Source organism: Agelaius tricolor, unplaced genomic scaffold (assembly GCF_023055355.1).
Source record: "Agelaius tricolor isolate 1412-34295 unplaced genomic scaffold, bAgeTri1.0.p SCAF_5, whole genome shotgun sequence".
Classification (NCBI taxonomy): Eukaryota; Metazoa; Chordata; class Aves; order Passeriformes; family Icteridae; genus Agelaius; species Agelaius tricolor.
The window spans coordinates 36135295-36147841 of record NW_027269265.1 but is presented as its reverse complement, the minus strand read 5'-3'; the positions used below and the strand labels follow the sequence as shown (position 1 = coordinate 36147841).

The window sequence follows — 12547 nt, the reverse complement described above, 5'->3', positions numbered from 1 at the left end:
TCAGTACTTGCCCTTTTTTTTTTTTTAAGTAATACTGTGACAGCATTCCTCATGCATAGCTCTCAAAGCTTAGTTCTGTTGCTGTTTCTTGTTTGTTTTTCTCCCCTGTAAATAGCTGTGACAAGTACATATCTTTTTATGTAAAGGGAAAAATGACACTGCCAATTTCATCCATACTGTTTGCATTTTAAAAATTCTGGGTCCTATTTTATTTTTTTTCTGTGAAACCTGACTATATTTCACAACCAAATGTGTGATTGTTCTGACCATCCCTTCCCCCTCTCACCTCTTCAATGACAGAAAGACAGAAATCTGACATTTGCTGCTGCAGGTTAAAACAGTAGCCAAGGACCATGGTGCTCCCTGACTTCTGGGGCCCTCAGAAGGGGCAGTGGGAGCAGTGGCAGAGCTCTTTCCGCAGTCTGCTGAAAGGACCCTTGTTCCTGTAGCCCAGCTGCTGTGAAGTGTGCTGTCCTCCTACTAAAAATCAGTACAGGTTGCTCTTGTCCAGGTGAAACAGAACATTCAGTCAGAGGGTTCAAGGAGTGGAAGATGCAGAAGCTTGTCCCTGCATGAGTGAGCTCTGAACGCATGTGATATCTTTTGAATAAATACCTATCCTTTAACACTATCTAGCCTCTGTTCTAGGTAGCCTCTCAAGGCATCACATGCAGTTCCAATTCATCCAGTCCCTGTGGGCCTGAAAGCTGTTTCTTATTTGTGGCATCTCAGATGTTGCAGTTGTGGGGAAAGAACAAAAATTCTTTTTTCTTGGAGTGGTGGTTGGGAATGTGATTGTGAAGATGGGAGGAATATACACGTCATGGTACTTGCTAAAAACACTCTTACAGGCTTTTAGAGCCCCTTTTTTGATTCTCTGATTCCAAATTGTGCTAATGGTGCTCATAAGCATAAATGCTCATAAGCATCTGATGTAAACATATGAAAGCTTGTATCAGTGTTAATCAACTAATAGGTATAAATAAATACCTTCCCTTCTTTGTTCATATGATTTTGTAATTGCGTGCAGTGAAGGAATTGGATGAGATTCTTCAGCATTTTTATCTAATTCCTAGGCAAAGTTAGTAACAACGTCATGATTGCACCTGAATAGGTCTGCCTAGTATCCTGAATTTCTCTGTGTCCCCTGGACACCACCACAGCCAAGGCTAGCCAAGGCTAGCTAGACATAAGTCTTACAGATGACAACTCTAGTAAAAGCTAGCATGGTATTTTTAGATCCACAATAAACCTGCATTGACTGCTGTATGCTTATCTTGAGTTTATTAATATGCATGGCATACGGTCTCGTGGGCGGGCTGAAATAGGAAGAAATGTTTTGGAAAGGTTTCATGTGCACTTTAGCCAACCTTAGGATGGGATTTCAAACTGAGTAAGAGACTAAATATGATTGAAAGGATAGGCACTAACCTGAGACCGAGTTAGGTTATCTCATTTGTCCTAGACCTCTTCAGGCAAGTAATTTTAAAATCTCCTTCTCCCAGACTTAGCTGTCTTCAATAAAAAGGGAATAATAGTAATTCAGTCCCTTAAAGAGACATTGCCAGAGTAAGTGCATTAAGAGTGTACTCTTTATGCATTCTTTAATGCTGTTATACTGTGAATATGAGGCCATGCAGCTATGTAAAGTAGAAAATGCTGTAATTTGGTTTCTTTACTGTAGCACCGGGAATGAAGCCATGGACAATAAGAGCAGTACACCTGCCCAGTGTTGTCATTTTCTTTTAAAAAAAAGGAAGCCTAAAACCCCAGCCACCACAGATCATCCAAGTGGAAGAGCCCTTCCCCTTAGGCTGCAGTTCCAGGCAGAGCTTGAGGAGAGTGTGAAGGCATTATGGAACATTGCATCTGTGGAGTATCAGAGATCGCTACTATGACACTGACATGTATATTTTAGTGTTAGAGCCTTTAATGTCTACAAGTGAAATTTCATGTGCTTTAGAGGACTTTGTGACTTTTATATAAATTGCTTTAAAATTTACCTCTGGATGGGGAGAGTTCTACAGCATACTTAAAAAGTAGTGTTCTATAGTAGTTTCTGAATTCGGTATAACTGTTCAAATGAAGATGCTTTACCTAAAATCTTGCAAATGCAGTCTGTAGACAAAATTGAGATAAAAGAAATACAGAAGAATAACCTCATCTTGGCTGCCTTTTTGCTTTTTAGTGAAAAACAGACTGCTTTGTCTCTCTTTGTGTACCTGGTAGCAATACAGCATGTTGCAAGTGACACATGTTGTGAAGTTGAATGAATTGGTGTTGATATATTGCTTTAACTATTGCCAAGTATTATGTAAATGGTAAGTATTCCACTAACATGAAGTTTGTTCATGGACAAGTTCCTTCAACTACTTTCTGTAGGAGAAATTTGTCTGTGGTATAATAACTGGTAGAATGTTTTTCTGCCTTGGTGGATTTCCAAATGGGGAAGAACTGTGTAACATTTGTTACACAGTTGTCTCACAGCCTGCTGATGAGAGATTGGATGTTCATTCTTATTGTTTGGAGATGTGTTGAAAATAGTGATGTCATCAGATGCTGTGGGACGTAAGCTGGACCACTTGAATTAACCTGCTTGAAATGAGAGAGTGCCATATACCTGGTGTGAAAAAATACTTTAGAATCCATTATCACAAAATCAGAATAGTTTGCTTTGGAAGGGACCTTAAAGATCATCTCATTCCACCCCCCGGCAAAGGCTGGAACACTTTGCTCTGGTCCAGGTTGCTCAGAGCCCCATCCAAACTGGCATAAAACTGGATGACTAGATGCATTATGGATTGTAAAGGAGCATCAGTCTCAGAGTTTCTTTGGTGTGAGACAATCAGGTTAATGGAATCCATATGCCTGAAGACATGATTAGTTCATTAGCCCTTCATTCTGAAGTGAAAACTATAAAATATAAGGAATTTTTTTTCCTTCATGCTTAGTCATTTCTTTTGTAGGTGGTCAAGTGTTTAGTGCAGATGATCTTAACAGTTTTTTTAGTAAGTCTGATCTTCCAATTATTTGTATCCTGAGGGGTTTTTTTCACAATTTGCAAGGACTTATTGTTCCTGTTGATAGCAATTTCATAGCCTGTATCTTTAGCAAATACAGCTGTTCAAAGTGTAATGTGGGATTATTGAATCAAAATGTTATGGCTTCAATTAAAATATATTTATATTCGAGGACACGCAGAGTAAACTGTGCAAGTGCAGGATACTTCTGATCTCCTTAAAACGCATAGAATTCCATCTCCAGGAGGATTAATGCATAAACTTTAGTTTTTCTCATAGTATTGAACTTAATCATAGCGACCTCAACTTTGTTTTACTAACAGCTGAGTCTTTTGCTCAGTTTAAAATAGCTTTGTAAGGATTCTTGATAGAGAACATTTTTCCTCATGCTGTTATCAAATAACTTATTTTCTTTCTAGTTATAAAGTACAGAATGAGTGGCTTGTTTGGTTTCAGGTAGCTTTGTTGAGCTGAATCTTTAGGAAATTTCTGACTTTGCTCTGAGCCCATATGAGGCTGATGTCACTTATGCCCCTTAGTGGAAGTGCTTTTATAATGCTAGTAAGGATACAAATAAGCCACTACAGAAATGGAAGCGCTTTGTATTTGATCCACTATTGGTGGCAGCCATCTGCTCTTTCCTTCCTCCACTGAAATCCCTGTGGCTAAAAGGAGGACATTGAGCAGGTGTCTGTCAGGTAACTGGCAGGGAGCTCTGAATCCAGAAACCTGGAGAGTGCTTTGATTTTTTAATTAAAGGTTAAGAAATCAGACTGCTCTAAGCCCCTGGAGTCTTAAAACCTTACTGTTTTCCACTGTGTGATGATCCTGCTTGCCCACATCTTTCAGTGTTCCTACTCCCAGTACTGGTGTGCATTTGCTTAGCTGCATTGCTGTAATGCCTGACAGCCCCAGTCATGGCCAAGAGCTTACTGTCCCTTGTAACAGACCAGCACAATAAAGAGACCCTTTTATAGTCAACAGGAATTCCTAAAAGATGTAATTTTAGAAATTTGAACTGAAGCCCTGTCAGTGCTGTAAAAGACTGTGCTCAGTCAATACTGTCATCTGTTTGCTGCAAGTGTGTGGATGTGGGCAAGCCAAGGTCAACACTGCTTCAGCTTAGGTAACTGCTGATAAACAAAGATATTTCTGGGTCAAGTGAGATAGAGGCAGGCATATGACAAAAGAGAACTATGTTATTGTGTGACTTTTTTCCTTCACTTTTTGTCCTACTCCCTCTTCTTTGTTTAACACTAACCTGATTGCATCATGTCTGAAATTAGACTTCTAAGCCCTTTGTGGAAGACTCTCCATCTAGGCAGTTAGTGGCTGTTGTTAAAGATAATACAACTTTTATGACCTCAAAATACTCCATTAATATCAACGGTTTTGGTTTCAAGTATTATTTTATGAAACAATTTGAAGTGGCTTGCTTAAGGTGCATGTCTGTAGCAGAGTTGGATGCTGATCCCAGATCCCAGGGTTCTTCCTGTATTTGTAGTCTCAGCTACTGTCCAGCCAGACTTGGGTGAGTGATGATGCCTGCTTGACGGTCTTAAGAATGTCTCTGCTAGGGGCTCAGGCTGAGGAATTGAGTACCTTTATATTTCTCATGAAGAAATCTCTGGGAATGGAAAGTATCACTGTCTCTATGAACTTTCACCATTCTCTTCCCTTACTTGTAGCCCATTACCCCTTGCAGAGCCTGAAAGGAATCTGTAAAACACTCGGACTTTTTTGTTCTGTACACTGGATGTCTGTGCAAGCCTGTTTTTTTTTTTGCTGGAGTGCTGAAGAGGTTGAGATGGGAACAACTGAACCTGTAGCAGTCTTTCTTGTTGCAGCTCAGTGCATTCAGTTGTGTTTTCTTCTCAGGGCTAAAGTGCAGAGAGATTTGGTCTGTCTCTGGGATATGCATGCAGTTCTGCAGCTGGTGTGTTTGTGGCAGGAGAGGCATTTGGAGTGAAGGATGTGTTGTGGTCCTGTCAGGCATGAGAATGCGAGGGCAGGGAAAAGCTTTTGGCTTGCTCTTTGCCATTCTGACTTTGGAGCCTGCTGTGATTCCTGCATGTTAGCCTCTGTTGCTAGCAACTGCCTTCCCAGACAGCTCCAAACAAAAAGCTTAAAATAACTGTCTAAGGGCTTCCAATTAGAACTGTTAACCCATTTCCAGTGGGAAGGAATGATGTTCCTGTAACTTTACAAAGCCTGAAAGCAGCATTTCATACTCCCTAATTACTGTGCTCATTCTGCTCTCTAAGATTGCCCAAACCTCTTCAGATCAGGGTTTGTCATCATGACAGATTATAATAACAATTATTCCTAACTTCAGTACAGTTTATAAACATTAACCAATATAAGAAATGTACCATGTATGTATTTTATTAAAGGATAAGCCTGGTCTGTGTTGCAAAGCATTTGTAAAGATGGGCTTTACTGTGTTTGTGTTTACAAGAGTCTGGATTGTGGAGCTGCCTCCTTCGTGGTACATGACAAAAGACTAGTCTGCTGCAAATCATGAATAATTTGTTTTCATATGATGAGGTTTGCATGAAATTTCGGTTATTTTGGAAACAGCACTCAAAGTTTTGGTTGAAAATAAGTGAAGATCTTACATATCCTTTCAATAGCTGGTAGAAGCAACATTGTCAGTTCCTTTAAAAAAATCTGGTTGTGGCCTTTTTTTCCCTTTTGTTGTTTGTTTTATTATCTATTAAGTTTTAAAATTTTAGTCTGTCTTTTTAGTAGTTTTCCTACCTCATCCATACTGATTTTCTTCTGGTGGAGCTGTTTGTGTTAGCCAGGTTTTGTCTGGCTTGTTATAAGGATAAGACTAATCAGCACTTGATGGGCATTTTCTTTTTAGCAACTTTTGTCTCTTCCTCATCCATTAGAACAAAATTATGTGGAAAATTCTGGGTGTGTTTTGAAAAGGAAACCTCCAATAAACTTGTAACCAGGTTTACAGCTTGAACTGAGGAAGACAACCCCAAAAATTAGGTTATTTTTAAGTGTTCAGCAACAGTGTATGACTTTCCCCTTATAGAACTGTTACCTGAAAACTTCCCTTTGAGGTGTATCTGAGGTGCTTCAAACCCTGTAATTCAAAACACCAAAATCCTTCTCTGTAACATCCTCCATACTAGGATGGATCTGTGTGTTTAGATTGAGTGTGGAAAAATTGTGGTGATGTGGATAAATAAAATCACATCCATGGATGTCAAAAGTAGGTCCAGATAGAATCAGAGTGCATGCTTTGGTGAATTTGAAGACCATTGGAACAGAAGGGTATCTAATTAAATAATGTTTAAAGGATTGCATTTTCACTGTTTCACATTTATTACCTCCTTTACCATAAACCAAAACTTTTTCTTGAAGTAGGGTTTGTGTTTCTCCTTGGATTGATTACTTTGTGAAGTGTAGTTCATGTATGTCCATTTGGGTATGTGTATATTTTTCCCAGACAATATGGTAGTTCTACATTTTGTGTTATTTTGCTCGCTGTGGATAATTAACCTCTGGTGGTGCTGAATGTCAGGAATGGTTTAGATTGGAGCAGTAATTTGGGGTATGGGGTTGTCCAGTACAAGTGACCTGATTTTGCTGGCACGTGGTCCTTCTCAGCATGGCTGCTTTCTCACATGTTTCACCTCACAGAGCTGATGGGTTTCATTTTTGAATCTCTGGTTAGTACAGTGGTTTAATAAAGCTTTATTAACTCCCATCCTCCGAAAATGGGAAAGTGAAAGTGGCAGCACAGTAATTTTAAGCGTGTCCTCAGGGCAGAGGTGCCCCTGTAGTCAGTCATAGCATCAGTCTTGCTCTGCAATAGAAATGGGCCAATCACATGAAAATTTGGGCAGGTCATATACATACTACTATTTAGGCATGTGTTTGCTAGCCTCAGGCAGGCACCTTCAGGAATCAGTGGAAGTTGCCAAACTTCCTGGATGCTGTGTTTTCCCTTTTGTTGTCTGCCTGTGAAGCAGCTTTCCTTTCATCTCTTTGTCTTTATTACAGGCCTGCTGTAGGACTCCTTTTTTTGCTATGCTGTGTTACACAACAAGTAAGCCTTCCCCATTTCATAGGCTCTGTTGATTCTAGGACTTTGACCTGATAAATTCTCTGGATTAGTTTCATACTTGGAGGTGTTAGGGGAGATGATTGATACCTAATTACATTGTTTTATAGTGGGCTTCTTTTAAACTGCAGGACTGCTCAGTTGGTTCCACACTCCTGGAAAACACACCTTTTGCTATAGAGACAGACATTCAGGATGTCTGGAAAATGCCATACCATAGGTGATAAAGTGACAGAAACATAAAACCATCATCTTTGTATTTATGTATTTTGCTTTCTTGCACCATATTGTGTTTTGTAGTTGCTTTGAGTTTTCCCCTGCTTTCTTCAGAACATAGATTGCTGTGCTTAACTGCATAGAATTTACAAACATGGTTTATTTTCTGTGCTGTGCTGTTATCCTTCCTGTTCAAGGTGTCTGAAGGTGGTGAGTGGGAGGTTGAAAACAATCTGCAGGAATTTTGATGTAGGTATCTGTCTGGAAGAAAATGTGACAAAGTGAGGGTGCGGGAGAGGCTTTGGAAGGAGGGATTGAAGCTGTTTCCATATACAGCAGAGTAAGCATAGGTTATATGCAATAAGCTTTGCAAGTCTTCTACAAACACAAAAGCTGACCCATGCTTTCAGCCTTTTGTCTGTTCTCACTCAAGACTTTTGCAAATGGTGCTAGTGGTTTCACAGAGGCAGATTTCTGCTGGCTGGAACAAGTTTGTGATGACCTGTAACTCTCCAGTCATTTTCAAAAATGCAAACCACAAAAGCCAGAAACAAAATCTACCCCATTGAGCCTCCTCTGACCTTCTATTGCACTGAAGGAATTTAAGCGTTTTTGCCCTTTCTGCACATGTGTGAATAGCATACCCACTTTCCATCTTTCACAGGTAGATTTAATTAAACCCAGGTTTTCCTTCAGGTTTGAAGGAGAACTGGTAGCTATTGTATTATATTGCTTGATTTTTGACCTTGCTTGTTGTGTGATCTTAGAAGTGAGTTGTTTCCTCTGTTATTATTAAAATATGTATTATAATTCTTTATGTGTTTCATAAATGTGGGATTTTACCATAATGAGCAAATTGGAGAAGGAAGGTTTGATTGTTCTGTCTCAGAAGGACACAGGGTAACTTGCTGCATTTGTCTTAAATGTAAGATTGTTCTTGGAATCTGTCCATCATCCTGGTTGAAAGTGATTGAGCTGCTTACTGGGGAGAACCATAATTTCACTTGCTGGCAGCAGGAGGACTTAGTGAGAAATGATTGTCATCGCCCTAATCGGACAGATTTCCTGTAAGGAACAGTGACAGCATTGTTGCAATTAAGGCTGAGAATGTACATTAGCTAGAACAGAGGAACACGTTATTTCACATGAATAAAACCCTAAAAGAGAGGAATTTTAAAGCTAAGATGGTGGACTAAAAGATGGTCTACAACTGCAACTACAACTTGTTAGTATTCTCAGCATCCTTCATTTTGCTGAAGTTTGAGGAGAAATCTGAGTTTCCTGAGTCATTTCTGGAGCATTCTGTCAGAAAGAAATGCTTGCAAATGTTCTCAAAGGAGAATGAGAAATGTGCACAATTTAGACTGGCTTATCGTGCCAAATATAGCTGATGTAGCAAATGGACTGAACAAAGCACAGGACAGCACAGCCCTCAAAAAATGAGCTGAAGAGTAAAGTTCAAGATTACTACAATGTGTGAGGTCATGAACTTGATATGTGAAACTGTACAAATACACATATGCTTAGTTAAGAGAATATTTATAGAAACAGAATAATGGTGGATAGTTACCAGTTATACAGGCAACAGTTGCCAGTTGTACAGGCAACAAGTTTTGAAGAGAGATAGAGATATTTTACATTAAATGGTTACCATTGAGCGTTTTTTATTTGTTCCCTAAATCAAATAATCTTTTAACTTTAGTTAAGGTTTTATATCAGGCTCTCTCTAGGCTAATAATAAACTGTGGCAAGACAGCTGCACTGGGTAGGGATGTCTCAATAATTCTGCTTTGAATTGGGTAAAATCTGCTGATGGTTGGTCTGGCTGGTAACTGCCTAGTGAGTGGCTCTGAGTGTCTGTGCCCTGCACCCTTCTGATAACACCTTTGAAAGGACTTCATCATTTCAGAACAGAATCCTGCATGAAGGAAGAGACTCCATAGTCCTGTTGTATACTTCAGGAAGTCCTTCAGCATTCTTTGCATAAATTTAGCTCATGTGGTGTTTTATATGTATTTATGATTTTATTTAATGCATTAGTGCAGATACGCTAGAGAAGTTTTTAGCTAAAAATGCTAACTCTAACTTTTCTCAGTAAGGTGCCATGAATTACTTTCCTTAGGTATTTTTCCTTCCAGAAAATACTGCATATGTGCCCATGAGATATGTATATCTAATTTGTCATTCTTTTTAGGTGTGGAAGAGAAAGCCTTAAAATATCAAAAATCCCTTAGAAATACGAAAATAATTACAGTATTAAAGGAGATGATGTACAATTTGTATTCATCTGGAGAAAGTTCAGGAGGAGTTCTTGAATTTCAGAAGCTCCTGGAAGTGAACATAACTGATGATGTTGCATGCCAAATCTTAGAGTTATTAAAACAAAATATACTGATGCTAGGTTCTGCTTTTTCTCTGTGCAGTGTAAAAGCAATGCTAAGTATCATAACACTTCTGTATATTTGGAGGCAAGACACAGTATCTTCTGGGAATTAGAGTATTGGAACTGGCTCTGTGCTTTATTCAGAGGTAAGAAATGGTCTTGGGTGTACTGCTCCAAAGCACTTAAGCCTGGAAGCATGTTGCCATTTTCCTGTGCTACTGCAGGTTGACTCTTGTGCTGAAATTCAAGTAAAACAAAACAAAGCAGAAAAACCCCAAAGCTGGTAATTGGCTGGGATGATGATTGTGTGAGCTCATTCCCCCAACCTCAGGGAGGGAAGCCTGTTTAGTCAGCCAACAGTGCTCATGCCGTGAAGCTGCCAAGCATGAGCTTTCCTGAAGCATAGTCATGCTGCAACTTGAACATTTATCACTGCAGCTTAAACGATGAGCTGTTATTATTAGGATGACATAGAAGATAATTTTCTGTAGATTTTCTATATAGAAAGAACTTCTAAAATGCAGATTTTGTGATACTTTCTTTTACCATCAAATACCAAATGCACCAAATCCTCCTTTATCTTGGTGATCTCTTATGTTGTTATTTTTGCATGTAACTGGGAGAACTGGGATGTTCAGTAAACATGTTTTGTTCAAATTACCTTGAATCTCTTTTCCTGGGTTTTGTGCTGAATAACAACTTCAATTGTACATATTCCTTTTCCTCATTTAGGTTATCTCTGAACTTACTCCTTTTTATACTTTGTGTCTTAATAGTTTTGTTAGATCTCTTTGCCAGATTGTTGCAGTTCTAAACTGGTCCGAGTTAGACCTTGTGATGCTGGTGTCTTCTTACCTAGTAATAGAAAAAGCAGAACCAAAGTCCACACAAGTGTAAGCTTGGAAAGTTGTGCTAATGCAATGCTTTTTACTAATGTGAGAGTTCTGTTTCTGAAGGTCTCCTGGGCACTTTTCTGTGTGGTAGCTGCAAGTCCCAGCCACAGCTATTAAGAACAGCATCAGCTGGACTCTTTCTTTCTTTTTTTGGTTGATAACAAGGATCCTTCAAGTTGAAAGTTGAATGCTGTCTTTTTGACAATTATTGTTGTCTTTTTCTTCACACTGTAAAAAGTCTAGAGCAGAATTTCAGAAAGCTGTCAGGTTAAAACTTGATCTACTGGTAATGTCTTCTAATATACAGAAGACCTTGCATTCTTTTTATCAGAATGATGTGACTGAGCATTGCAAAAGCATCTGTGGAAGGAAAATGTTGCCTAGTTTGGAGATAAAAATAGTTTGTGACGATTTCACAAAGTAAGACTGACAGAAATCACTCTTAGTAGTATTACCTCAGGTGTTGAAGTTTAGCTGTTATCTCTGATACATTTGCAGTACTGCAGAAAGCAAGGAGAGAGGATAGCATTAAGGTTTCTGAGAGGCGTATAGCAGCTTATCCACCTCTACATTTTTGCTACCAGGGATTCAGTTTCCTGCTGTAAGATGTTTTTTCCTCTCCTAGTGAAATTTTGAAGTAAGAAAAGCTTACTTTATGAAATCATCATTCGTGTACTAGTTGCAGTTTAGAGAGAATTTTCCATTTCACATAATTTCTCCTAGAGTTATTTTCATCCTGTTGTGATAGTCTTGGGAAATGAGCTGAGATGTTGTGCTTAGAGGAGGGAGGAATGCCCTGGCTCTGTGATGCGGGGTGGCAGAGGTCCATGGTTTGTAGCCAAAGGCGAAGGGGAGGCAGTGTGGGGGAGCAGCTATGTAACAGCCTGAGGAAGTGAGTCACTGCGCTCTGAAACACAGTCCCATGGTTCCAGTGGCACTGAAGCCAAGCTTGGCCTCTGAGGTGGAAGTTGCGTAAGTTAATTAAAACTCTTTGTCCTTTCCTCCTCGTCATGTTCCCAACCCCACCTCAGTGTTAAAACCTGTACCGTCTGAGGAAGCTCAGGTTACAGGACTGCAGTGTGCTGTATCATTTTGGTTTATTATTTTTCGTTTTAGAAAGCAGAATAAATAGATTGCAGGTTTCATTGGAGGGAATGTGTGTGTTAGTCTTACCTGCTCCACTCAAGAGAAACTTGATTATGTAACAGAAGGAGTGTAATAAGAATAGTTTTTTTACAATTTGCTGTAATTTTCCTGGAATGTATTGGCTGTGGGATTTAAAGTGGAACAGAATGCACGCTGAAAAGGATAGGAATAGAGACTTACACTAGAATGTTAGTAGTGCTAATCTGATAATATAATTGAATTTAAAACTAAATATCTAAAAAGGTTTTAGGTGTCCAAATAGGAATACTAGTGTATGTGTTCACACATTAGACCTTAATCCTGCAAGCTAGCCTCTTAGAGTTTGTGGATAGCTTTTCTTCATGGAGAAAGGGGTTAGGAGGGTAGAATTGTTGTAGAATGTCTGTTCTGGAAGGGCTTTCTTCTATTACATTTGTAGCTTTTCACTAACAGATATTTGCTGATGTCTGCAAGCAGCTGTTACAAGAGCAGCTTCCTGAACTACCTTTCAGTGAGTGTGACCTGAGCGGGAGCAGTTTCTTTCAGCTGAAGAAAACTTCTGAGAGAGCCACAGGTTGAGCAGGCCATGGCCCTAGGATGGGATCCTAGGGCTTGGATGCTGGGTGGGCAGATGTTGACTGGAAGGCATCTGTAATCATTGGTGGTGTGTGTGTGTGACTGATGGGCTGTTGCCTGACCATTTTCCTTCAGAATACTGAATTGAGCATCTTGTTGCATGTTTGGCTGCAGTCTTCATGTACATATGTGGCTTTTAAAGGTCTTTGGGAAATGTGGCCTTTTGGCAAGCCATGAGGGGTTTTTGTTT

General features: G+C 39.4%; 1 protein-coding gene across 7 annotated transcripts in view; it reads left to right on the top strand.

Moving 5' to 3' along the window:
* The window catches only part of MIDEAS (mitotic deacetylase associated SANT domain protein), a 53503-nt gene that overhangs the window by 16325 nt on the left and 24631 nt on the right, over positions 1 to 12547 (top strand). For 3 of the 7 annotated variants that reach the window (XM_071427259.1, XM_071427262.1, XM_071427261.1), the window contains exon 2: positions 9744 to 9849. The exons of 3 other annotated variants lie outside the window; for them this stretch is intronic. The gene's annotated coding sequence lies outside the window, so the exon portion shown is untranslated. Of the gene's footprint in view, positions 1 to 9743; positions 9850 to 12174; positions 12345 to 12547 lie in introns of all 7 variants that reach the window. One more of the 7 variants, XM_071427258.1, reaches the window with a different exon arrangement.